Source organism: Vicugna pacos, unplaced genomic scaffold (genome assembly GCF_048564905.1).
Source record: "Vicugna pacos unplaced genomic scaffold, VicPac4 scaffold_20, whole genome shotgun sequence".
In the NCBI taxonomy this organism is placed as follows: domain Eukaryota; kingdom Metazoa; phylum Chordata; class Mammalia; order Artiodactyla; family Camelidae; genus Vicugna; species Vicugna pacos.
In genome coordinates this window covers 60,277,941-60,293,159 of record NW_027328741.1, presented here as the reverse complement: position 1 = coordinate 60,293,159, position 15,219 = coordinate 60,277,941, and the positions used below count along the sequence as shown (strand labels likewise).

At 47.6% G+C, this 15,219-nt stretch overlaps 1 protein-coding gene and 1 long non-coding RNA gene across 2 annotated transcripts in view; both read left to right on the top strand.

The window, feature by feature from the left end:
• Positions 1-959, top strand: part of LOC140693775 (uncharacterized) — a 44,860-nt gene extending 43,901 nt beyond the window's left edge. Inside the window, exon 4 of the transcript XR_012069473.1 lies at positions 694-959. The gene's annotated coding sequence lies outside the window, so the exon portion shown is untranslated. The remainder of the gene's footprint in view (positions 1-693) is intronic.
• A 3,164-nt stretch (positions 960-4,123) lies between these two features.
• On the top strand, positions 4,124-7,791 carry LOC140693784 (uncharacterized). Its single transcript, XR_012069488.1, has 3 exons — positions 4,124-4,242; positions 6,011-6,120; positions 7,517-7,791. It is a non-coding gene; the product is annotated as an uncharacterized lncRNA (long non-coding RNA).
• Positions 7,792-15,219: the final 7,428 nt, after the last annotated feature.

Genomic DNA, 15,219 nt, shown 5'->3' with positions numbered 1-15,219 from the left:
CACAGGGGTCCCAGTGAGGATTAGGGTGCCTTCAGGCAATGGGAAGTGTGGGGTCCAGTGGCAATTGAATTAACTGTGCACCCAAACCCAGCCCCCACCTCTTTCAGCCTGTTTCCTAATCTGCAAAACTGGAATGTTATTAAACATCTCGCGGGGTCATTGATGGGCTGGGACAGACTACACAGTCAGGAGCTGGAATTCTTCTGTCCCCTGATTGTTTGCCTTCTTTCTGACTATTTGCTCTCACAAGCTCAGTCTCTCTGTCTCTCGCTCTTTCACTTCTAAGTGTCTCTCATGCTCTGGTTTCATTTGATTTCCAACCACCGCCCCTCCCCTCCGCCAAACTCCAGATGAGTGAACTTGATTTCTATGTGTCAGTTCCAAATTCCCAGGAAAGATGCTCTGTCACCCTCTGGATCTTCTGTCCAACCCATGAGTTGTGGCCAGATGAGCGAGTCCCTCTGGGACCAGCAGAGGGTCTCTGCCCAGCCCCCAGCCACCACTGTGGGAGCACATAGCTCTCCGTGGAGGAAGTACTGCCTGTGACCTTGTGTCACTAAGTGTGAATTTATGTCTTCTCTTGAACCACCTTCATCCTCCTAAACAAAGATGAAAATTAAACACTCCCGGGATTTGTGTCATGGAACACTCAGGGTGGGGGCTAATGGGGCTGGAATTTCTGCTGTATTTAAGGGGCTACAGTGAATCCCCAACGAGAGCCTGCAAAGGGAACAGCACCAGCCCCACCCGGCACTTAGGGCGCTGAGTCTGCGTGACGTTGAGCCAGGCTTCTGACCACAGCTCAGGGGTCTGGTCTGACCAGTTAGCCTTTGAAACCAACCAGCTTTGGATTCCTCAATCCCACCCTGAGGTTTTACCTGAACCATCAGCTTCTGTATCCCTGAAGACAGATGCTGAGGACCCTTCACGTAAGCCGTTCGCACAGCCCTGTTCAGGCCTTTGTGCTGCACAGTCTGCCCGGCGAGCTGACCGAGGTTGGTATTTTACTGATGTTAGAAGTAGTCTGGTTTCCCGATGTACTGTTTCACTGAACAAGCAACAGAAGCCACTTCTCGCTGATAAAAGCAGAAAAGGGACATAATGAAAAGATACTGGGAGGGTGTGTGGAGTGGCCAGGACCGGAGTCAACCCAGGAGCTGTAAGAGGTGTTAGGGAGCCCCAGGCACCAGGCTGGGAGGGGTGCTACCGGGCCCCCTGCCACCCCAGAAGGGACCCCCCTCCACCCGACCCTCCACCTCACTCACTGCAGGTTCATGTCCCGGCAGGGCCAGGTCACACTGAAGCCACCAGCACACACCTCAGTTGGGGAGCTGGCCCCGTCTGAGCTGCGGGCGTGCCTGGTGTGGGGAGAGGCCCAGTTAGAGGAAGGCAGTTCCCCTACTGTTCCGAGTTAAGGTGCAAGTCAGTGCCCATCACTCAGGAGAGCCAGGCTGGACGGACCTCATTGTGGTGACTAGGCTGTCTGAGTTCACTTATTACTTTCTACGTTTGAAGGCCCTGGAGGGAGAAAAAGTGAAGGTTCTAGTACTTATTTTGTGTTTCCCACGTACCAGGTGTGGTAAACAAGCCACTTCAGACAAGGCCCGGAGCAACCACGTAAATAGGCCACGGAGCAAGTCGTGCACTCAGTCCTCTGTGGTCCCGAAACCCGTGTCCCCATCGGCTCCATAGTTACCAGTGGAAACTAGGGGGATTTATGGGACTGTGTGCTCCTGTGAGGGCTGGGATATGTGTGTTTAAGTCCACATCTTCAGAAACTCGGCTAGAACCACAGCCACTGATTGCACGGTGGCAGAGGAAGGGAGGATTCCAGCCTCTGGTCCAGCTCGTGTGGAGCTCAGAAGTTCTTCCTCCTGTCCTGAAAATAACACCAAATCTGAGGGAGCTGCAAACCCACTGCTCTTCTTAGATCCCAGAAGACTGAGGGGGAAAGCTGCTTCCAACCCAGAGAGGTTGCAAAGGGAACAGCGGGCAGGCTTGGAGAGTCACAGCTCCCAAGGCAGAACCTGCTTTTGTAAGAACCCTGGGGGCAGGCAGATTTAACAGGTCCCTGAGGCCAGCAGGAGGCTCAGTGTGGGGAAATCAGAGTGTGACAACTCCAGGGGGCCAGTCAGAGGGGCCCCATGCTCTTTTTCATGTATTTTACATCCAGGACCATGTCCTGTTCTCAGAATGAAGGTCAGAGGATAACTCCTCATGCTTCCTGCCTGGAGAGGAGAAAATAACTGTATGGAAATACACCCAGAACATTCTGTTTCATTGGGGGAAGTTGTTTTTTGTTTGTTTTTTTAATGAGAAATTATTTTACCAGAGCCTAACCAACCTGGGAGAAGGGAAATCCCTTCTGTGTCACCCAAATTGGGGTGGGGGGAAAGAGACACACTTGTGGAGGTCACAGCTCAGGGCACAGGCTCAATGAGAACTAATCACAGGACTGCAGATGCCCTGCTCTGTCCCGCTCCCCCAACACCTTACCTCCATGTCAGTAGGGCCCGTGTGTAATAACAGGAATAATACTAACAGAAGTAAATGTCTCAGGAGTGTCTAGGGAAAACCCAAAGACAGCGGGGAGATGAAAACAAGGACACACAGGCTGTTTTAGCCTCTCACACCAATAGCTGTAGCAAACTACACACAGCCCAGCCCCAGTAGATAAACAGACAACCTCACAGAAGAAATTATTTATTTTGGTTCTCTTACCCAGTGCATTCCATGGTGCATCCTCGCCTAGAATTGAGTGGAAGCAAGTCCATCTCAGAAGGGACATAACTGAAGAGGGATGGCTTCCCAGACTCTGAGGGGCAGAGAGAGCACCAGCCTGGGTTAGAGAAAGGTGAGGGGTGGGGTAGGGTGTGGGCTGCCTTCTTCCCCATATAAGGAACCTTCCTGAGGCCAGCACAGTAGGAGGGAGGGCCATGGGGTGGAAGCAGCCAGACTTCATCCTGAGAACTGTTGGGATGCCTCAAAGGGACCATTCAGGTGCCCAAACTGGGCCCTGATTGAGGGAGCCAGTCGGTCTGACTCAGAGCCCAGGACTGAGGTGGGCTCACAGCAGGCCGGTATTACTTGGCCGGATCCATTTCACTTCTCCGAAGCCCTGTGTAAAACATGAAGCGTGGACGGCCTGGTGAGCACAGCTCTGCCCTCAAGACCGGTTTCAACTCCTCTCTTCCCAGAGAACAGCATCTCTGAACCCGTCCTGGGTGACCTCACAGAGATCACCCTAGTGGCCCAGGCTAGTGACCAGGAACATGTACCTTCCTGCAGGCAACCCCTGACGTCCACTGATGCATCATATACTGGCAAAGAGTGAGTCACTGTGCATTGGTCTAACAGCAGAGACTCTGCCAAAGGCCCAAGAGGTGGTGTGTGGGACATGCAGGGGTGCAGGAGTGTAAGCAGTGCAAAAGTGTAACTGGTGACAGGGGTGCAGGGGCTGTGGAGGGCGCAGGCATTTCAGGGGATGTGGGGGTGGAGGGATGCAGAATTGCAGAGAGTAGCAGGGGTGCAGAGGTGCAGGGAGTGTAGGGATGCAGGGAGGTGCTCAGGGACCTGGCCAGGATAAGAAGGCAAGTGCACATCCTTGCAGTCAGCCTGACCCCGGTGGGCTATTGCAATGCTTTTGGGCGGCGGCGGCGGCGGTGGCGGTTGGGAGGCTGCCCGGGCAAGCCGATCGATTTCTTCTCTTCCCTGCAGCCTGGCCTGGGGTGGGGCTTGGCCGCCGGAGATTCGCCAGATGTTGCACTCCAGGTAAGCTTGCTCCTGGGAGGTGGGGCGGTTAGGTCAGAGGGCGGTGGCAGCGGCAGAGGGGCGGAGCGGGCCTACCCCTGGCGAACGGGTGGAATAGCTGCCTTGTCCCGGCTGCTGGGCCTGGGAGCGGCCTCTTCTTCCCCAGGTCGCCGGACACTCCTGTCCCACTCAGCTTGCTGAGTGCGGAGTAGGGGCGGGGCCGTTAAGGTGCGGGACCCACGGGGGGAGGGAGGCTGCCGCGGGGGAGCCGATCAATTCGCTCCGCTCTCCCCAGAGGCGGAGCCAGGGGCGGCTTCTGCTGCCCTAGAGGTGGGACGCGGGTCTCCAGATGAACTTGCTCCTGGGAGGCGGCGGTGGAGGCGGCAGGGGCAGGGGATGTGTTCCAGGGAGTTGCTCCATTTCTTCTCTCCCCCACGGCCTGGCTTGGGGGCGACGTCTGCCGCCGGAGATTTGCCTCAGGTCCGACTCCAGGTGAGCTTGCTCCTGGGAGATGGGTGCGGTGCGGTCAGGGGGCTGGTAAGGTGGTGGCTGCAGGCATAGGGAGGCTGCCCCGGAGGAGATTGTGGATTAGCTCCATGTCTGCACCGCGTGGCCTGAAGGCGGCCTCTGCTGCTCCAGGTCCCGGGACACCCCTGTTCCACTTTGCCTGCTGGGGGCGGGAGGCAGGGTAGTCAGGGTGCAGGGGTGGCGGTGGTCGGGGGCCTGCAGCGGGGGAGCGGCCCATTTGCTCCCATCTTCCCCGCGTCTTGTCCTGGGGGCGGTCGCTGTTGCCCTGTGTTACGAGACGCGTGTATCCTAGTCGGCCTGACCCCGGGAGTTGGACTTGGTACTTTGGGGGTGGTGGCAGCATCGGCAGGTTTTCCCATGGAACTTGTCCATTTGCTCCCACTTCCCCCCATGGTTTGCCCTGGGGGCGGTCCCTGTTGTCCCAAGTTCGTCGGACGTCCATCTCCAGGTCAGCCTGCTCCCTAGAGAAGGCCACTGTGAGGTCATGGGCAAGAGTGGTGGCTGCTGCGGGGGTAGGGGCTGCCTTGGGGAGCTGGTGGATTGGCTCCCGTCTCCCCGATGGCCTGGTGTGGGAGTGGCCTCTCCTGCCCCAGGTCACCAGACTCACGTGTCCTACTCAGCCTGCTGGGGGAGGGGCGCCCTGGGCGGTGCCTTTAAGGTGCGGGGGTGGCGATGGCGGGGGTAGAAGACCTGCAGCGCGGAGCCTGTCAATTTGCTCTCCTTTTCCCCGCGAACAATCCTGGGGGCGTCCTCTGCTGCCCAAGAAGCCGGATGCCCGTCTCCAGGTCAGCTTGCTCCTGGGAGACGGGCCCGATGCGGTCAAGGGGCAGAGGCAGTTGCGACGGCCGGCTGCCCCGCCTAATGGGGCCACTTCTTCTCCTCTCCCCTGACCTGGCCTGGGGACGTCCTCTCTGGCGCAAGATTCGCCTGACACCCCACACCTGGTCTGATTGCTCCTGGAAGGTGGGCGCGGTGAGATCAGGAGGTGGAGAGGACAGGGGCTGCCCCTGGAGAGCTGGAGGATAAGCTCCAATCTCTCTGCAGGCCTGACGTGGGGGCGGCCTCTGCTGCCCCTCGTTCCCAGGTCACACTTCTTCGGGTCATATTTCCCCGGGGTTGCGGTAGGGTGCGGGGGCGTCGGGGTGTTGGCGGGGGTATGGAGCCTGTCACTCGGGAGCTGGGGGTTTAGCGCCCATCTTTTCCGCAGATTGGCCTGTGGGCAGCCTCTGTTGCTCCAGATCGCAAAGCAATTTCCCTGACAGCTTAGCCACCAGAGGTGGGCAGGATGGGCTGAGAGGGCTGAGGCAGCCGCCAAGGCAGCGACGGAGGGGGCTGTCCCTGGCCAGCTGGTCAATTTGTTCCCATCTCAACCTTTGCTGCCCCAGTTTCGCAGAACGCCCTTCTCCAGTTTATTCTTCTCCAGGGAGGTGGGCGCAGTGCATGCAGCCCGAGGTCTGGGCTCTCCCTTGGGAGGGGCAGAACTCTCTTGTTCTCCTTTGTCTTTATTCTTCAGCGAAGTGGTTACTGGACGCAATTCTTAATTCTGAGAAAGTGTAGCCTGTGTTATGGAAGAGCTGCTGGACAGTGAGGTTTCTGGGTGGATTTTCACATCAGCTGATGCCCCAGGCAGGCAGGAAAGCTATTACTCAGAGCTTCTTAGTCTGGGGTTGGGGATGGCCCCGCCATCCTTGCCATGCTTTTTAAAAATGTGTTACTCCCCTCTTTTTCCTAGGTGACATTTTAGGTTATTGGGTCTCAGATTGCTGGCACTCTCATCCCTGTTCTCAGACATCTTTTAAACTTGGGTGAAGTGATAAGTAGGGGAAGATGATTTACTGAAAGGTAAGAATACTTAAATTCGCATTAAAGCTACATTCTGTCAATCTTTCTAAAATGATTTTCCTCTGATTCTAAATCCACGACCTAGTGAATGTTGTACTCCTGTGTAAAATCATTGATCTTCACATCACATTTGTTGAGTGGTCAACGAGATTTGTTAATTAGATTATTCCTGAAAGGAAAAGTTCAGGCTTTTCAGAATTCCTTGTCTGATGTCACCCAGGCAGTCACAGTAGAAGACAGAGTTGATATAAAAATCCCTCAGCTGCCTGAACTGCAAAGCTTCTGGGATTACTGATCCCTGAAATGCAGGTGACTCTTGATGATAATCTGGGGGGTGGTTTAAATGATCAGATTCTTCCAGTCCTATAAATGGGTTCCGTGGCCCCAGCCCCGGGAGAACTGGACATAAGGGCCATATCGTGTGTGGTGGGATGGGAAGGCAAGGTGTAAGAGCTGGAATCACTGAGATTCCACACTCGCTAAACACAGACTCCAGAGCCTAATTGTTGTCAGGTTCTGTTCTGGATTTGAGAGTGTGTTCATACATGATTCTTGCCCTTCTGGAGTCACTGCCTGGGTGGAAGTAACCTTTACATAGATCTGTGGAGGATGACATTTAAGTAGATGGGCTGTTATGGTTCTCAATGTGCCCAGGCTTGCTCTTCCAGGCACTCGTGGGACTAACGTGAGTCATGTTATTCACTCATTCACTGATTTATTACCCTTGAATTGATCACTCGTCCCACAGTAAGTGAAACAAGGTAACAGGAAGCTGAGTTTTGTCCCCTCTCCTATCACTGATTGTTTTTCAGTCGGGCGCCCTGCGTATGCATTGTGAAACGGTGGTATTTCGTGCCCAATGGGGCAGCACTGTCAGTTCTGAGAATCAGGGGAGACACATGGGTAGGACAGCACCCTGACACACATGGCACCCCCCATCCCGTGAGACAGAATTGTCGATGCTCAGGTGACCCGATGTAGACTGCGGTGCTAAACCTGAGCATGTTTAGTTATCCTGGTGGCTATGAAAATACAGACTACCAGTCGCTACCTCTGGAGACTCTGAGGGTGTGCACCCCAGGATTCTGCATTTTAAGAAGCACTTTAACGAATCCTGATGAAGAGATCTGAGTGTCCCACGGAGAAACACTGGTGTGCGAGGCACCAATATTGAGGATTCTCAGGGAACGATGTCTTTTTAGGATGGTCCATGGGCCCTCACTTTAGACTTTTGCCTTGGGTTTAATTGTATGTGTTCAGAAGTGATGTCTTTCAATTCCAGTGCATGTCAGCATGCTCTGTGCAGGGATTTACTCTCAGTAGATGGCAAAAACTATGATTCTTCAGGTCACCGAGCTACACTGTGAACGATATTTTATTTTGGTTTTCTTTGTAGCAATGCAGAGTCTCCCGAGAAGAGATTTAGACTCAACAGCTTTGTGTCAGACTTTGGAAGACCGCTGCTGCCCAAGGTGTTCTCTGGCAGTGCAATGATGAATCTAGGTCCCTCTTTCACTGCTACATCAATGAAGTGGACCACTTGGACAAGGCCAAAGCTGGTATCCCTACCATAGCCCTTTACAGTGTTATTCAGCTCCAGGAAGCCATCAGATGCAGCAGGTGGCCAGAGGAGGAGCCGAACAGACTCATGAAATGTGACATCCCCAACTTTATCAACACGGACCAGAACTCTGCCTTTGTGGAAGATGATTTCCTGATTTTGTAACTACCGATTGTTCTAGAAAATAAGCCAGTTGCCCAGAACTCACACAAAGACTTGAATTGAGAAACGTGCTTTCTCAGGTATCTTTCTGAAGATGTGAAGTCTGTCTTTGTATGGAAGGAAGTCCCCTTTCACAAAACTGAATGTGTTTGTGTCTGAGAGAGGGAAATGGAGACAGAAAGACGAAGAAGCACAAGAGAGCCCCCTCAGAAGAGATCTAGTTAAGGTGAGTTTTTGTGCCTTTAAAAAACATTTGGGGTTTTAGGGGGAACAAAGTATTTACACTGTCTTATTCTCCTCATTGGAAACCTTGGCCCCGTCGTCAGAGTCAGCGGCCTTGAACGGGGGTTGCACGCTGCGTTTCATCTGGCACTGCGACTTCCACGCTCTGCCTTTAGCACGTTGCTTTGCCTGTCAGGGTTGCCACCCTTTTAACTGTAAGGTGAGGAGTCTGGAGTAGATGATCCACCCCAGCTCTGCTGTTTTGCAAATTTCTGATTTCGTATTCGGATGAGTCTGGGATACACCCAGAGCAGTATAAACCAGGCCCTACCTCCTGCCTATTGCTGGGGCATCCCTCAGGTCTGTGCCTTCTACTCAACCCTTTACTGAGCCCAGCTTTTGTCAGGAGCCCAAGTGCCTACCGGGATGGCAGGGGACTTGTCTTTCATGGTCACGGTGGCCAAGAATTCTATTGGTGTGCTGAAACAACTCTTCTGAGATCCTCCACCCACCCCTGCTCAAACCTAATGACAGCACTACGGTTCCTTTCCTAGGAGGAGATCAATCCATGGTGCATTTTATGACAATCCTGTCCCCAGGGATGCACGGAAGTTTATCAGCTGAGTGAGGGGATGTGCCTCTGTATCCCTGTATCTCTGTCTGCTGACAGTTCGCTGCCACCGGCTACTGAACAAGAAAAGTGCTATTCACCATGTTGTGTGTTTTCCAAATGTGTAGGTGATGGTCTTGTGGCTCGTGCGTGGGCTTTGATTTGGGATGGTGAAGGGCTTATAAATACCTCATCAACATGTATTCGAGGTGGCCTGGTACCACACAGATTTGATTCATGAAGGCATCAAGCCTGCACACTGGTTTGGAAACAACTTGGTTTTGATCATTCACACTGCATGCATGACTCGCTGCTAATCTCTGGGTGGTTTTTTCATTTCAGATTTATTCACCCCATGTCTTGCTTAAGCTGAAAAATACATTTATTTCACCAGAATATTCTCTGATTCTTTGTTTACACACATCCAGTTTTTTTAATTCCTTTAAAAATGATTCTGTGTTTATAATGCCTCCTAATTTCTATCATCTCTATGTTGCCAGTGGCCTGAGACATGCACCAGATTTGATGCTGGAACAGTTCCACCAAAAGAAATCCCTTTGCCGTAATATCTTTTGAGGAAAATATTATTCTTTAAGGCTCTAACAGTAAATCGTAGAAGAAAGCATGGAACATTTCTTGTAGTTAATACATGTTCATGCGAAAAGAAATGATATTTTCATTAAACAATGTTGATTTTAATAACTTTTACAAATGTGAACATTATTATTCATAATTTAAGTAACCAGATAAAACCACAGTTATTTATTATGAAGATTGAAAACTATTTACACGGTCTCTTAATTAGAAGTAGCTTTATTAGAAGACTGAAGGGTATTTAAAAGATGGAAAAATACCCATGATGACACCATCATTTTTATTAACTAAATATCAAGAACTGTGCAGGGATAAGATTTAACCCTCTGCAAACTGCCAAGTTAGCATGAGGTAGTTTGTGGATGCTGCCAGAGGACAGGACACTCCCCCAGGATCAGAGACAAAGGACTCCCTGCCAGCACAGAAGGCAGCCTGTGGTTCAAGTTCATATTGGTTCCTGAGTTCCTTTCCTATTGCTGTTGTAACAAAGGACCACAGACTCAGTGGCTTAAAGCAATACACATTCATCTTCTCACTGTTCTAGGGTGCAGTAGTGCAAAGTCAATGTCAGTGGGCTAAAACCAACGAGTGGCCAAGGCTAAGTTCCACACCGAGGCTCTTGGGAGGGATTCATCATCCTACCTTTCCCAGCTTGCAGAGGTGCTCACACTCCTTGGCCCAGGGCCCTGTGTCACTGTGACCTCTGCTGCCACTTTACATCTCTGTCTCTGACTATATAGATATAGAGGAAGAGTCTTCTACATCTGGTATGGACCCTTTTTCCTACATGGACATTGTATCCTTATTTATGTGCAGATGAAAACCCCTTCCCTCCAGGGTGCGGTGGCATCAGCTCACAAGATGACCACTCTGGGCTTTAAGTGTCCTCTTTGTATTGTCATCAGGGAACTTCTCTTTCCATAGTTAGCTCTGTGTTACTTTGTTGTTATATTTTACCCAGAATTACTGAAAGTTTTACTTAAAAGGGATCCTAATTAGCTCTGTTTACCTGTTTCCAGAGCTGAAAGCTTCAGTTCTAGAGTATCAGTTTGATTTTTCCTAAAAATACATTCCAGTATATTTCTCTGGTGAAAGTCTCTACCCTGTTATCTATTCTCCCATCATTTCCTTATTTTCTTGAATATATTAAAAGTATTTTATAGCCTTTATTGGTAACTCTGATGCCTACATCACCTGGGGTTTGCATCCTTTGTCTAATGCTCCTTATTCTCATGTTATCTGTCATATAGTCTGGACATGTTGCATGTCTAGAAATTCTTTATTACATGGCAGACATTGCAAATGAAAAATCCATGTTATCTTCTGTGAGAGCTTTTCTACCTTCCCGTTAGGCAGACAGTGTGAGGGACTGATCATGTCACTCCAATCAGGCGCTGAGGTGGATCAGGACTAAAGTGCCTTTTTTCTTAAAACAGCTTTGAGGTATACTTGGCAAAATAATTTTCACACGTTTAAAGTGTACAGCTTAATATGTTTTGACGTAAGAATATCCCCAAGGAACCATGACCACACTCAAGACAGTGAACATACCCATCACCCACAAAGCTTCTCTCCTGACTTTTTTTGTCCCTCCCTCCCTCCTGGAACCATTCTCTTCCCCTGGGAACCATTGATCTGCTTTCTATCACAACATATTGGTTTGCATTTTCAAGATCCTTATATGAATGGATTCATGCAGTATCTACTCTATGTTGTCTGACTTCTTTCATTCAGTGTAATTATTTTGAGAATCATCTGTGTTGCTGTATTAATAGCTTATTTGTCTTATAGTAGAGTATTGTTTAGTGCTGAGTTTTTACTGAAGAGTTTATTGTGAGCAGTGTTTGTATAGACCATCAATTCTTTCTGCATTTACTTCTTGATGGATGCATGGGTTATTTACAACTTGTGCTATTATAAATAAAATAGCAGTGAATATTTGGTTATAAGTCTTTGTATGGACATATGCTTTTCCTTTCTAAAGCACCAGATGAGGAATGTCTGGATTATATGGTACAGAGGTGTTTACCTTTTTAAAAGAATCTGTTAAAGACTTTTCCAAAATGGTTGTACTATTGTAAATTCCTCGTGGTGTGTATCAGTTCTGGTTGCTCTACTTCCTTGCCAGCACCTTGTAAGGTCAATCTTTCTAACTGTATTCATTCTAGTATGTATGTGAACTAGTATCTCACTGTGGTTTTTAAAAGTATTTCTCTAATCATTAATGACACCTTTAATCAGCATCTTTTCATATGCTTATTATCCATCTGGATATCTTTACTGAAGTGTGTTTTCTGGCCTCATTCATTCAGGTGTTTGAATTATTATTGAATTTTGAGACCTCTTTATTCTGGATCAGATACAAAGAGAGACCATTATCAGATATATGATCTGCAAATAGCTTCTGTCTATGGCTTGTCTTTTCATTTGCTTAGCAGTGTTTAGAAGAGCATTGAAGAGTCTTCATGTTCATAAAGTTCACTCTATCAGTTTCTTTTTAAAATAGATGATACTTTTGGTGTCATAGCAAAGAAAAATTTGCCAAACCCAAGGCCATAAAGCTTAAGCCTATGCTTGTTCTCCTAGCTGTTTTATAGTTTTAGATTTCCTATTAAGATCTATGATCCATTTTGAGGTAAATTTTGTATATTTTGTGAGGTGTGAATCAAAGTTCATTTTTTTTTTTGCGTATCACTATCTAATTGTTCCAGCACTACATGCTGAAAAGATCCTTTCTCCACAGCATCCTTTTTGAGAATCAATTGTCTGTATAAGTCTTGGTTTAGTTCTGAACATTCTATTGTGTTCCATTATTCTATTTTCCTGTTTTACACCAACACCATAATTTCTGATTACTGTAGCTTTATAAAAAAAAAGTTTGAAAATCAGATAGTGCAAGTCTTCCAACATTGTTTTTCTTGTTCAAAGTTGTTTTGGATTTTTGGGATCCTTTGAATTTTTATATGAATTATAGAATAAGTTTTTAAATTCCTTACATCCTGTTCTGCCAAAATTCCACCCATGTCTTTGGCCGTCTCCAGAGCCACATTTTCTGAAGAAGTCTCTCTAGATCCCAGGTGAAAGGAATTTCTCTTTCGTCTGTGCTCAAATCACATTTGATATTATTTGATTCCATTTAATCATATTTGCCTGTATGTACTTGTCTGATCTTTCCAGCCATTTAGTAAATCTCAAAAGATTAGGAATCTTGACTTGGTTCCCTCTGTGTGCTGAGAAACTAGTTCTATGCTTTGCAGGAGTGAGCCCTGCAGTAAGAGGTATCTGCAGCACACATCTAGCTCATTGCTTGAATATTGTCAAGGAATTCTGCAGATTTAGAATTGTTTATTGATTGTTGTCTCCAAGACGGCTCAGTCTTTTTTATTTCTATTGCTACTGCTGCAGTTTCAAAGAACAATGGGCTAGTTATTTTGCAAATATCAAATCATACTCTAATTGTGTTGTCACGCAAATTATGTGCTGCTGTGTCTTAACAACCTGCTTAGTGTTCACAGGCTCCTTCACTCATGGAAAATTTGGGAGAATGTCATATCCTTAGAGATAGCAATGCTGTCTTTGGCGACCTGAGCAGCAGTATCTGAATTCACTCCTGCTATTTTTCCAGTGTCCCCTCTAGACCTCCTCCAGCCCTCCATGGGGGGCCCTGCAGTTCTGCCCTAGAAAAGCCTGTTGCTTCTCAGGAAGACTTCCCTATGAAACATAATCATGTCCTTCTTGTGGGGACATTCAGTCCAGAGACCTGAAAGCAGGGGAAAATGTTCAGCCTGCTTTTGGTAGAACCTAAATTCTTCCATACTTGTTAGAAGCAATTTCAATGAGGAAACTGTTTTGGCATCTAACAAATCAGCATAAATGACTGATGAGGAAGATCAGCTTCCCCATCCCACTCAGTCGTCATGTTGATGTGACACACACATTGGCAAACATTTTCCCCTGTGAGCAACGTAAAGTTCAAGACGTTATGAATGGCTTTTTATTTTTATTTCTTAGTCTTTCCACATTCACTGTGTCTCGTGAGATTATATGAATCCTGCTTATTTTCAGCCCAGCACTAAACTTTTTAAAAGGATCACGTGTTTAAAAGGCTAGTGGACAATTTTTTAGAAGACAGAAATCCTTAGATTTTGGTCCCAGAGTTGAATCTTGGTTAGTGGTGAATGAAAATTCCCGTTAAAATTTTAAATTCAGTGATATAAAGTCTTAAAAATAGTTAAATATTAGTCAATTTCATTAAACACTATAAGAGTTATTTACCTTTAAGCCTGTTTCTGGGGCAATTTTGCAATGATTCCCTCCCTTTATCGATTCCCTCTTTATCAGAATCCTTGAGAGGCCCCTGTCATCATTGTCAGTATCATCATTATCATCATGGAACTGATTCTTCTGGAAGATTCTAGGAAAATAAAGAGATGGACGGGATTATGTGTAGGTCAGTGTGTGCATGTACAATAAGAACAGCTGTCAGGCATTAGATGCAAGATACCCATTTCATTTAGGGGAGAATGTGGTCATGAAATCCTGATGTGGTGAATGAAGGAAGCGGTGGGAACAGGATAGTCAATGCAAAGGAGGAGGAAGTGAGTGAGTTGGAGAGCATAGATCCTTGGTTAGTTGATCAGCACATTGGTAAGAATGAGGGGAGTGTGATGGCAGAATCATGTCCCTCCCCGGCCACAGGGTAGCCACCTGTGACATGTTACTGTACATGGCAAAAGGGATGACAGATATTTTAGGATTAAAAATCTTAGAGGATTTCTGTCTCCTAAATTGTCTATTAGTTAGCCTTTAAACCCATGATACATTATTATAGATTAGTGCAGGGGCACAAATAAAAAGGATTCATATAATCTCACCAGACAAACTGAATGTAGAAAGGATAAGGAAGAAAAACAAAAAGTCACTTATAAGTGCCTTGAACCATAAATTGCTCATGAGGAAATGTTACACAAGGTGAATGTCACAGCCACATACATACTGCCTGAGTGGGATGGGACAAGGGGATCCTGAGATGAGACAATAGGGTGAGTAGTCTGGATTGTCCAGGTGGGCTGAATGTAATCACAGGGGTCCTTAAAATGGAGGATATTTCCCAGCTGAGTTTAAAATCAGAGGGAGGTGTAGCGATGGAGCAATGTTCAGAAAGGCTGCTGACCATGAAAATGGAGGAAGTTGAGGGGCACAAGCTAAGGAAGGTGGGTGACCTCTGTAAACTGGGAAAAAAAAAAAGGAAACATTCTCTTCTAGACCCTCTAGAAGGAAGGAACCCTGCTGGTATCTTGAATTTATCCCAATGAGAACTGTGTTGGATCTCTGACATCCACAGCCATAAGCTGATAAGTCTGTGCTGGTTTAAGCTATTAAGCTTAATGGAATTTGTTACAGTGGTAATAGGAATATAACATAGTGAGCGGTAGTGTAAGGGATTAAAGGTCTAGGATGGGGTGTGGAGAGAATTCTGACATTTACACCTAAAAAACAACCAGGTGAAGTGGGAAGGTGTTTTAAGGAAGTCCTACCTGGCAGGGCTGTCAAGCAGACTGGAGTGAGCGAATCCTTGGAGTTAGAGGAATCAATTAAACCTCTACAAGGAAAATAAGAAATAAAATGTAGCAGGGCTTCAGTGTTAGTAGATGTAGGAATGGAAATGGGCAGAGAGATATAAACATTATTTTGAAATTAGCTACAGGTTTGATGACTGCATGTTTGGGAGAGTTAGCCGATGTGTGGACTGAATGCATCCCCTCAAAATCCATATGTCGAAACCTCATCTCCCAGGTTGATGATATAAGGATGCGGGGCCTTTGGGAGGTGATTAGTAGGATAAAATGAGGTCATGAGAGTATTGCCCTCATGAATGGTATTAGTGTTCTTATACAGGGCCCCAAAGTGCTTGCTTCTCTCTCCTCTCTGGGCCATGAAGATAGTGGGA